The sequence below is a fragment of the Capra hircus genome, chromosome 4 (assembly GCF_001704415.2).
Source record: "Capra hircus breed San Clemente chromosome 4, ASM170441v1, whole genome shotgun sequence".
NCBI classification, from domain to species: domain Eukaryota; kingdom Metazoa; phylum Chordata; class Mammalia; order Artiodactyla; family Bovidae; genus Capra; species Capra hircus.
The window spans coordinates 65,382,783-65,392,264 of NC_030811.1; the positions used below are offsets into that span (position 1 = coordinate 65,382,783).

Here is a 9,482-nt window from a genome sequence, read left to right on the forward strand (position 1 = left end):
CAAAGGCTTTAGCGTAGTCAGTAAAGCATTTTCCATGATGGCTCTAACAAATTACATTCTCAATAACAGTTTTGGAGAGTTCCCTTTTCTCCAGGTCCTCCCCAAAATTTATTTGTATTTTTTTTAACATGGTCTTTTTGGTCTAGTATTCTGAATATTTAATTGTTCACCTGTACAGTTAAAATGTGTATTATGTTTTGATGAGCACATTTTCCAACTTAACAATTGAATTTATTTTATATTTTTTGAGAACTAAAAGTATATGACATTTTTATTTTAGGACGCAAAAACAAAAACGAGAAACAGACAAACAAAAAACTTGAAATAGGCTCGTCAAATGATGTAAATTCTTCCTTTCCATGGAAGTAGAAGGTAGCTCAGTGCAGGTTATCCTCAGGGCCTCATACATCCTGCTTCACTGCTGCTTGCACTCTGCTGGGTTCTGATCCTTCTTTGGGTCATAGTCTGGATCATTTTCCTCATCTCCTTCTTCTTCCCCTTCCTCATCTGCTTCTTCACCTTCTTCATCATAATCATCATCATCATCTTCAATAGCTTCTCAAGTAAAGTATAACACTGATCTTGGGATTATACGCTCACATAAAAAGTGACCAATTTCAAAGTCTGCAGCAAGGATAGCTTCAGAATCATCATCAGATCTCCACTCTCAGGAACTTCAGGAGGGGCAAAAAAATTAAAGAAAGAGTCATTAGAAACTGTTCTGGTCACAGTACAAACTGTCCCACATCCCTTGTGTTTCTGCTTCTTAATCGTTTTCAAGTGACATTCTTCCCTTTTTTCCAATCTATCTGGCACCCTGTACAACTCATAATTTCTGGTCCATCAAAAGAAAAGGGATCAGAGTCATCTGGTTCTCACCTCATCCTATATGTCTTTGTCAACACTTCATTGGTGAAATATTCATTGGGTTCAAAGTGAATCTTTGGGATCTTCTTTTTCTTCATCCTTTTTCTCATCTTCAATCTTGGCCGTTTCTTTTAGCTCCTCCGAAATTTCATCTTCCTCATCTGGTTTCCATTTACATTCTTCTTCTGTAGGTTCATAAATGGCATTAATGATCTCAAATCGCTTATCAAACAGAGGCTGATAAAGAACAGCACACTTTCTTTCAAGATCATGAACTTCCTCATAGAATTTGGCTTCTATCTGTGCACATTTAACTTGAAGGTTTTTGAGAGCATTCACTTGTCTTTTAACTACCCTAGGCAAGCTTTCAATGTATCCTGTTGGTGTTTCTACCAGACCATCAAGTCTTTCTTGAAGGGCTGCAAGAATCTGAGGATTTTGCATCATCTGAACAGTCAGCTGACGCGCTTTGATTTTTGTTTCTTCACCAGTTTCTTCTTCTACTTCTTCAACATCATCCAAATCTTGATCAAGTTCAGACTGTTCTTTGTTGTCGATGTCTGCCATGTTGTACAAATGCCAAATATTTTCAAAAATGGCAACTTTCGTTTTCCAGCTCAGCTCCCCGGTGGCGAGCACGGGGAGCCAAGCGGCCGAGCTGCGCAGGCAGTGACTCAGGGTGGCGGCGGGAGGAGCAGGAGGCGGCACCGTGAGCAGATGGCACTAAAAAAGCTGAATTTATTTTGTTTGGAATATTCATAAAGTCTGTACAGATGAGTGAAAGATGATTATCCCTATTTCTTGCAGGTTGCTTAAGAGCCTGGGTGCTTGATTAGATAAACTGGATGAAATAAGGCATAGGAGCTTGGGGTATGATGAACTGTATGTCCTAACTTCTGGCTCTCAAATACATATAGTAAAACAAATCCTAAATGGCATTTTTATTAATGTGCATTTGTGCGATAACTTATTAAAATAGCTCTTAATTGTTCTCAGTTAGCCAAATCTATTCAGCCCTTCCACAGCCAGGCAGTAACATTTCTTCCCCATTAAAAACCTCATTTTAGAACTGTCCTCGGCCTAATTCAATTCTGTGTGCCCTCTGTTGCAGACTTTTTCTTTAAAACAAAAACCTGTGCTAGTTCCGACTTCTCTGTCCCAGCTGGCTGCTTTTCTATGCTATAACTTTTGCTCTCTAACTCTAAAAGAGTGTCTTTATCAAGGTACATTATTTTTTATATTTTCTAAGAATGCTTATGTCTGAATCTAGAACACTCAAATTAAAAAACACTGTTTTTGTTCTTGCTACTGTTGTTTTGCCATCTTAAGAAAAGGTAGTAATTTACTTAGTACAGTGATCATAAGGCAAAGGTAAACTGGATATTTATTTTAGTGTATAGCATGGACATTTTCCTTAATGAAGTCAAGATTGCCAGGAGAAATACGAATAACCTCAGATATGCAGATGACACCACACTTATGGCAGAAAATGAAGAGGAACTAAAGAGCCTCTTGATGAAAGTAGAAGTGGAGAGTGAAAAAGTTGGCCTAAAGCTCAACATTCAGAAAATAAAGATCATGGCATCTGGTTCCATCACATTATGGAAAATAGATGGGGAAACAGTGGAAACTGTGAGAGACTTTGTTTTGGGGGGGCTGCAAAATCACTGCAGATGGTGACTGCAGCCATGAAATTAAAAGATGCTTGCTTCTTGCAAGAAAAGTTATGACAAACCTAGAAAGCATATTAAAAAGCAGAGATATTACTTTGCCAACAAAGGTCCATCTAGTCAAAGCTGTGGTTTTTCCAGTAGTCATGCATGGATGTGAGAGTTGGACTATAAAGAAAGCTGAATGCCAAAGAATTGAGGCTTTTGAACTGTGGTGTTGGAGAAAACTCTTGAGAGTCCCTTGGACAGAGAGGAGATCAAACCAGTCCATCCTAAAGGAAATCAATTCTGAATATTAATTGGAAGGAGTGATGCTGAAGCTGAAACTCCAATACTTTGGCCACCTCATGTGAAGAACCGACTCATTGGAAAAGACCCTGAGGCTGGGAAAGATTGAAGGCAGGAGGAGAAGGGGACAAAAGAAGATGAGATGGTTGGATGGCATCACTGACTCAATCACATGAGTTTGAGCAAGCTCTGGGAGTTGGTGATGGACACGGAAGCCTGGCATGCTGCAGTCCATGGGCTCACAAATAGCTGGACACTACTGAGCGACTGAACTGAACTGAAGTCTAAAAATTATCATAACATGAGGAGTTTAGGCAAGTATTTATCAACATTGAAAATAATTAATGAGCACAGAAAGCAAATATTTACTTTTTTCTGGAAGTTTTACCACCAAATCAAATATAGAATTATCAGAAGCAAGGTGGAAAGGGTTCTGATATTGGGAACAACTAGTCTTGTTTCATCTCATGCTTCTGCCTGAATGGAAGAGGAGATCAGAAATTCAGCACAAGTCCCTCCTATCACTTGCCAGGTATTGAGAGGACAAAAGGGAGAGACTGACACTCAGAAGGTCACCTGATATTGGAGAGCAGCATTAGCCTCTTCTCTATATTTTCCCCTCCACATGGGTTGATAATTCATTTAGGGGCAAAGAGTAGGAGGAATAACAAAACCCAATCTGCAATCTTTTTTTCCAACACTGTTTATAGGAAGCTTGAATTTTCTGTGTTGTTTAGATGAGTGTTCAGTATAATAAAGTGTGCTTTAGTTCTCATTTAGCTATAAATCCTTGTCTATGTGTTTCACAAGCCATTGCCTCAGAAGGATGGAGGGTAAGAGTCATCAAGAACACTTGTTCCTATCAAATGCCCTTCAAATGTCTCTCTGCCAAGATTTATCCTTCCATCATGAACTCTTCTCAGCTCCTCCTTCCATAAATTGACTAAATCCTGATAGAATTTTTTGGTGGCATTTATGTAACATTTTGTTACATGTATTTTTATATACTTTATTTTTTAGAGCAGTTTTAGGTTTGTAAAAACTTGAAAAATTGAGCAGAAAGTACATAGAGTTCCCAAATAGCCCCTGTTCTACACATGCACAACCTCCTCTACTATCAATATCCTGAATCAGAATGTTACGTTCGTTATAAGACACCTTATCATCCAAAATCCATAGTTTATATTAAGAGTCAATCCTGGTGTGGTACATTCTAATGGTTTTGACAAGCACACAATGTATCCACCAATCTAGTAGTATACAGAGTAGTTTAATTGACCTAAAATACATTTTAATTGTCTTACTCCCTTATATTTTGGGCTTCCCTCATAGCTCAGTTGGTAAAGAATCTGCCTGTAATGCAAGAGACCCAGGTTCGATTCTTGGGTTGGAAAGATCCCGTGGAGAAGGAAATGGCAAACTACTCCAGTATTCTTGCCTGGAGAATCCCATGGACAGAGGAGCCTGGCAGGCTACAGTCCATGGTGTCACAAGAGTCAGACACAACTTAGTGACTAAACCATCACCACCACCTCTTATATTTTAGTAATATAAAAATTTTAAGGAGTGGTTGTTTACTAAATTATCACTTAAAATGTACAAAAATTAAAGACATTTTTATTTTCCTCAATTTTTATAACTTTTTGTCTTTCTTCATAGTAATTGATTTTGCTCTTTGGGGGACATTAATGAGGGAAACACCAATTTTACATGCATTGTGAGTAGGAAAAATTCAGTCCTTCTGTGTGTTCTTCCTTTACAGCCACAATACTACCACACTCACAACATTTCTGATACCAATTTTCTTCCACAACAAGCAATTGTTTGTGACACCAACTATGTGTCCTACAGTTCACTTCAGTTCAGTCGCTGAGACATGTCCGACTCCTGTCTTTGCGACTTCATGAATCACAGCATGCCAGGTCTCCCTATCCATCACCAACTCCCGGAGTTCACTCAACTCACATCCATCAAGTCAGCGATGCCATCCAGCCATCTCATCCTCTACCATCCCCTTCTCCTCCTGCCCCCAATCCCTCCCAGCATCAGAGTCTTTTCCAATGAGTCAACTCTTCGCATGAGGTGGCCAAAGTACTGGAGCTTCAGCTTTAGCATCATTCCTTCCAAAGAAATCCCAGGGCTGACCTCCTTCAGAATGCATTGGTTGGATCTCCTTGCAGTCCAAGGGACTCTCAAGAGTCTTCTCCAACACCACAGTTCAAAAGCATCAATTCTTCGGTGCACAGCCTTCTTCACAGGCCAACTCTCACATCCATACATGACAACAGGAAAAACCATAACCTTGACTAGACGGACCTTAGTCGGAAAAGTAATGTCTCTGCTTTTGAATATGCTACCTAGGTTGGTCATAACTTTTCTTCCAAGGAGTAAGCGTCTTTTAATTTCATGGCTGCAATCAGCATTCACAGTGATTTTGGAGCCGCCCAAAATGAAGTGTGACACTGTTTCCACTGTTTCCCCTGTTTCCCCATCTATTTCCCATGAAGTGTTGGGACTGGATGCCATGATCTTCATTTTCTGAATGTTGAGCTTTAAGGCAACTTTTTCCACTCTCCTCTTTCACTTTCATCAAGAGGCTTTTTAGTTCATCTTCACTTTCTGCCATAAGGGTGGTGTCATCTGCATATCTGAGGTTATTGATATTTCTCCTGGCAATCTTGATTCCAGCTTTTGCTTCAACCAGCACAGCGTTTCTCATGAGGTACTCTGCATATAAGATAAATAGCAGGGAGACAATATGCAGCCTTGATGTACTCCTTTTCCTATTTGAAACCAATCTGTTGTTCCATGTCCAATTCTAACTGTTGCTTCCTGACCTGCATACAGATTTCTCAAGAGGCAGGTCAGGTGGTCTGATATTCCCATCTCTTTCAGAAGTTTCCACAGTTTATTGTGAGCCACACAGTCAAAAGCTTTGGCATAGTCAATAAAGCAGAAATAGATGTTTTCTGGAACTCTCATGCTTTTTCCATGATCCAGTGGATGTTGGCAGTTTGATCTCTGGTTCCTCTGCCTTTTCTAAAACCAGCTTGAACGTCAGGAAGTTCACAGTTCACGTATTGCTGAAGCCTGGCTTGGAGAATTTTGAGCATTACTTTACTAGCATGTGAGATGAGTGCAATTGTGCAGTAGTTTGAGCATTCTTTTGCATTGCCTTTCTTTGGGATTGGAATGAAAACTGACCTTTTCCAGTCCTGTGGCCACTGCTGAGTTTTCCAAATTTGTTGGCATATTGAGTGCAGCACTTTCACAGCATCATCTTTCAGGATTTGAAACATCTCAACTGGAATTCCATCACCTCCACTAGCTTTGTTCATAGTGATCCTTCCAAGGCCCACTTGACCTCACATTCCAGGATGTCTGGCTCTAGATGAGTGATCACACCATCATGATTATCTGGGTCATGAATATCTTTTTTGTACAGTTCTTCTGTGTATTCTTGCCACCTCTTCTTAATATCTTCTGCTTCTGTTAGGTCCAGACCATTTCTGTCCTTTATCGAGCCCATCTTTGCATGAAATGTTCCCTTGGTATCTCTAATTTTCTTGAAGAGATCTCTAGTCTTTCCCATTCTGTTCTTTTCCTCTATTTCTTTGCATTGATTGCTGAAGAAGGCTTTCTTATCTCTTCTTGCTATTCTCTGGAACTCTGCATTCAGATGCTTATATCTTTCCTTTTTTCCTTTGTTTTTCACTTCTCTTCTTTTCACAGCTATTTGTAAGGCCTCCCCAGACAGCCATTTTGCTTTTTTGCATTTCTTCTCCATGGGGATGGTCTTGATCCCTGTCTCCTGTACAATGCCACGAACCTCATTCCATAGTTTATCAGGCACTCTAACTATCAGATCTAGGCCCTTAAATCTATTTCTCACTTCCACTGTATAATCATAAGGGATTTGATTTAGGTCATACCTGAATGGTCTAGTGGTTTTCCCTACTTTCTTCAATTTGAGTCTGAATTTGGTAATAAGGAGTTCATGATCTGAGCCACAGTCAGCTCATGGTCTTGTTTTTGTTGAATGTATAGAGCATCTCCATCTTTGGCTGCAAAGAATATAATCAATCTGATTTCAGTGTTGACCATGTGGTGATGTCCTTGTGTAGAGTTTTCTCTTGTGTTGTTGGAAGAGGGTGTTTGCTATGACCAGTGCATTTTCTAGGCAAAACTCTATCAGTCTTTGCCCTGCTTTATTCCACATTCCAAGGCCAAATTTGCCTGTTGCCCCTGGTGTTTCTTGACTTCCTACTTTTGCATTCCAGTCCCCTATAATGAAAAGGACATCTTTTTTGGATGTTAGTTCTAAAAGGTCTTGTAGGTCTTCATAGAACCGTTCAACTTCAGTTTCTTCAGCATTACTGGTTGGGGCATAAACTTGGATTACTGTGATATTGAATGGTTTGCCTTGGAAACGAACAGAGATCATTCTGTCATTTTTGAGATTGCATCCAAGTACTGCATTTCGGTCTTTTGTTGCCCATGATGGCTACTCCGTTTCTTCTGAGGGATTCCTGCCCACAGTAGTAGATATAATGGTCATCTGAGTTAAATTCACCCATTTTAGTTCGCTGATTCCTAGAATGTCAATGTTCACCCTTGCCATCTCTTATTTGACCACTTCCAATTTGCCTTGATTCATGGACCTGACATTCCAGGTTCCTATGTAATATTGCTCTTCACAGCATCGGACCTTGCTTCTATCACCAGTCACATCCACAGCTGAGTATTGTTTTCGTTTTGGCTCCATCCCTTCATTCTTCCTGGAGTTATTTCTCCACTGATCTCCAGTAGCATATTGGGCACCTACTGACCTGGGGAGTTCCTCTTTCAGTATCCTATCATTTTGCCTTTTGATACTGCTCATGGGATTCTGAAGGCAAGAATATTGAAGTGGTTTGCTATTCTCTTCTCCAGTGGACCACATTGTGTCCGACCTCTCCACCATGACCCGCCCATCTTGGGTTGCCCCGCAGGCATGGCTTAGTTTCATTGAGTTAGACAGGGCTTTGGTCCTAATGCTGCCACAGCTGTGACTGGCACACTAAGTGTGGGTGGCTGCGACTGTTGCACTAAGCATGGCAGAGAGTAGCTACACCACGTCCGAGATCAAGGGCAGAAGCCGGGAGGACCCCATGCCTGAAGGGCAGTGGCCAAGAGGAGTTACCCCATGTCCGAGGTCAGGGGCAGTGGCCAAGAGTGCCAGGCACAGGAATGGTTGAGAGGAGCTACCCCCTGTCCGAGGCCAGGGGCAGTGGCAGGGAGGAGCAACCCCACATGCAAGGCCAGGGGCGGTAGCCAAGAGGAGCAACCCCACATCCAAGGAGCCGTGGCTGCGCGGGCACAGGAGGGCCTAGTGAAGCTATCCCACGTTGAAGGTCAGGAAGGGTGATGGTGAGGAGATACCCTTCGTCCAAGGTAAGGAGCAGCGGCTGCACTTTGCTGGAACAGAAGAGATACCCCACGCCCAAGCTAAGAGATACCCAAGTAAGATGGTAGGTGTTGCAAGAGGGCATAAGAGGGCAGACACACTGAAACCATACTCACAGAAAACTAGTCAGTCTAATCACACTAGGACCACTGCTGCTGCTGCTAAGTTGCTTCAGTCATGTCCGACTCTGTGCGACCCCACAGATGGCAGCCCACCAGGCTCCGCCGTCCTTGGGATTCTCCAGGCAAGAACACTGGAGTGGGTTGCCATTTCCTTTTCCAATGCATGAAAGTGAAAAGTGAAAGTGAAGTCACTGAGTCGTGTCCAACTCTCAGCGACCCCATGGACTGCAGCCTACCAGGCTCCTCCGTCCATGGGATTTTCCAGGCAGGAGTACTGGAGTGGGGTGCCATTGCCTTCTCCTACTAGGACCACAGTCTTGTCTAACTCAATGTGTCCTACAATTTGACTCAATTCTGACACTTTCTACCTGGCAATACCCTCAGATCCCACAGGTTAAGGGCTCATTCCCACAAGATTGCCCCCTGCTTCAGATCCCAATTGCAAAGAGTATTTATCTAGATTTTTGACAATTTCTGTCTGAGTTGGCTAAAAATAAGAAGTTGCCATAACCTCCACCCTCTTGGATTTGATTATTTGCTGGAACAGCTCACAGAACTCAGAGAAACACTTACTTACACTTATCAATTTATTATATAATATTATAACATTATATAATAAAGGATGCGATGAAGGATACAGATGAACAGCCATATGAAGAGATACACAGAGCAAGATCTCAGAGAGTCTTGAGCACAGGAGTTTCTCTCCCCATGGAGTTGGTTGGGGTACATCACTTTCCCTGTATGTGGATGTGTTCACTAACCTAAAAGCTCTCTGAACCCTGCACTTTCGGGATTTTTTTAAAGGAAAACTCACTATGTAGGCATGATAAATCTCTAACTCTATCCCTAGCCCTTCTCCTCACTCTGGAGAATGGGGGTTGGGGTTGAAAATTCCACTTTTCTAATATGGTTTGATTTTTTTTGGTGACTAACCCCCATCCAGGATTCTGCAAGAGTCACCTCATTAAAATAAAAGATTGCCAGAGTCCAGCTCCAGCAGCCAGGGATTCAGCCTGAAGGAGTGAGCAGTGTCGGCGGACAGTGATGTAGCCTCTAACTCGAGGTACGGGACTACATGTTTATTTC

At 41.8% G+C, this 9,482-nt stretch overlaps 1 pseudogene; it reads right to left on the bottom strand.

The window, feature by feature from the left end:
- Nucleotides 388–1,448, bottom strand: LOC102183934 (annotated as a pseudogene).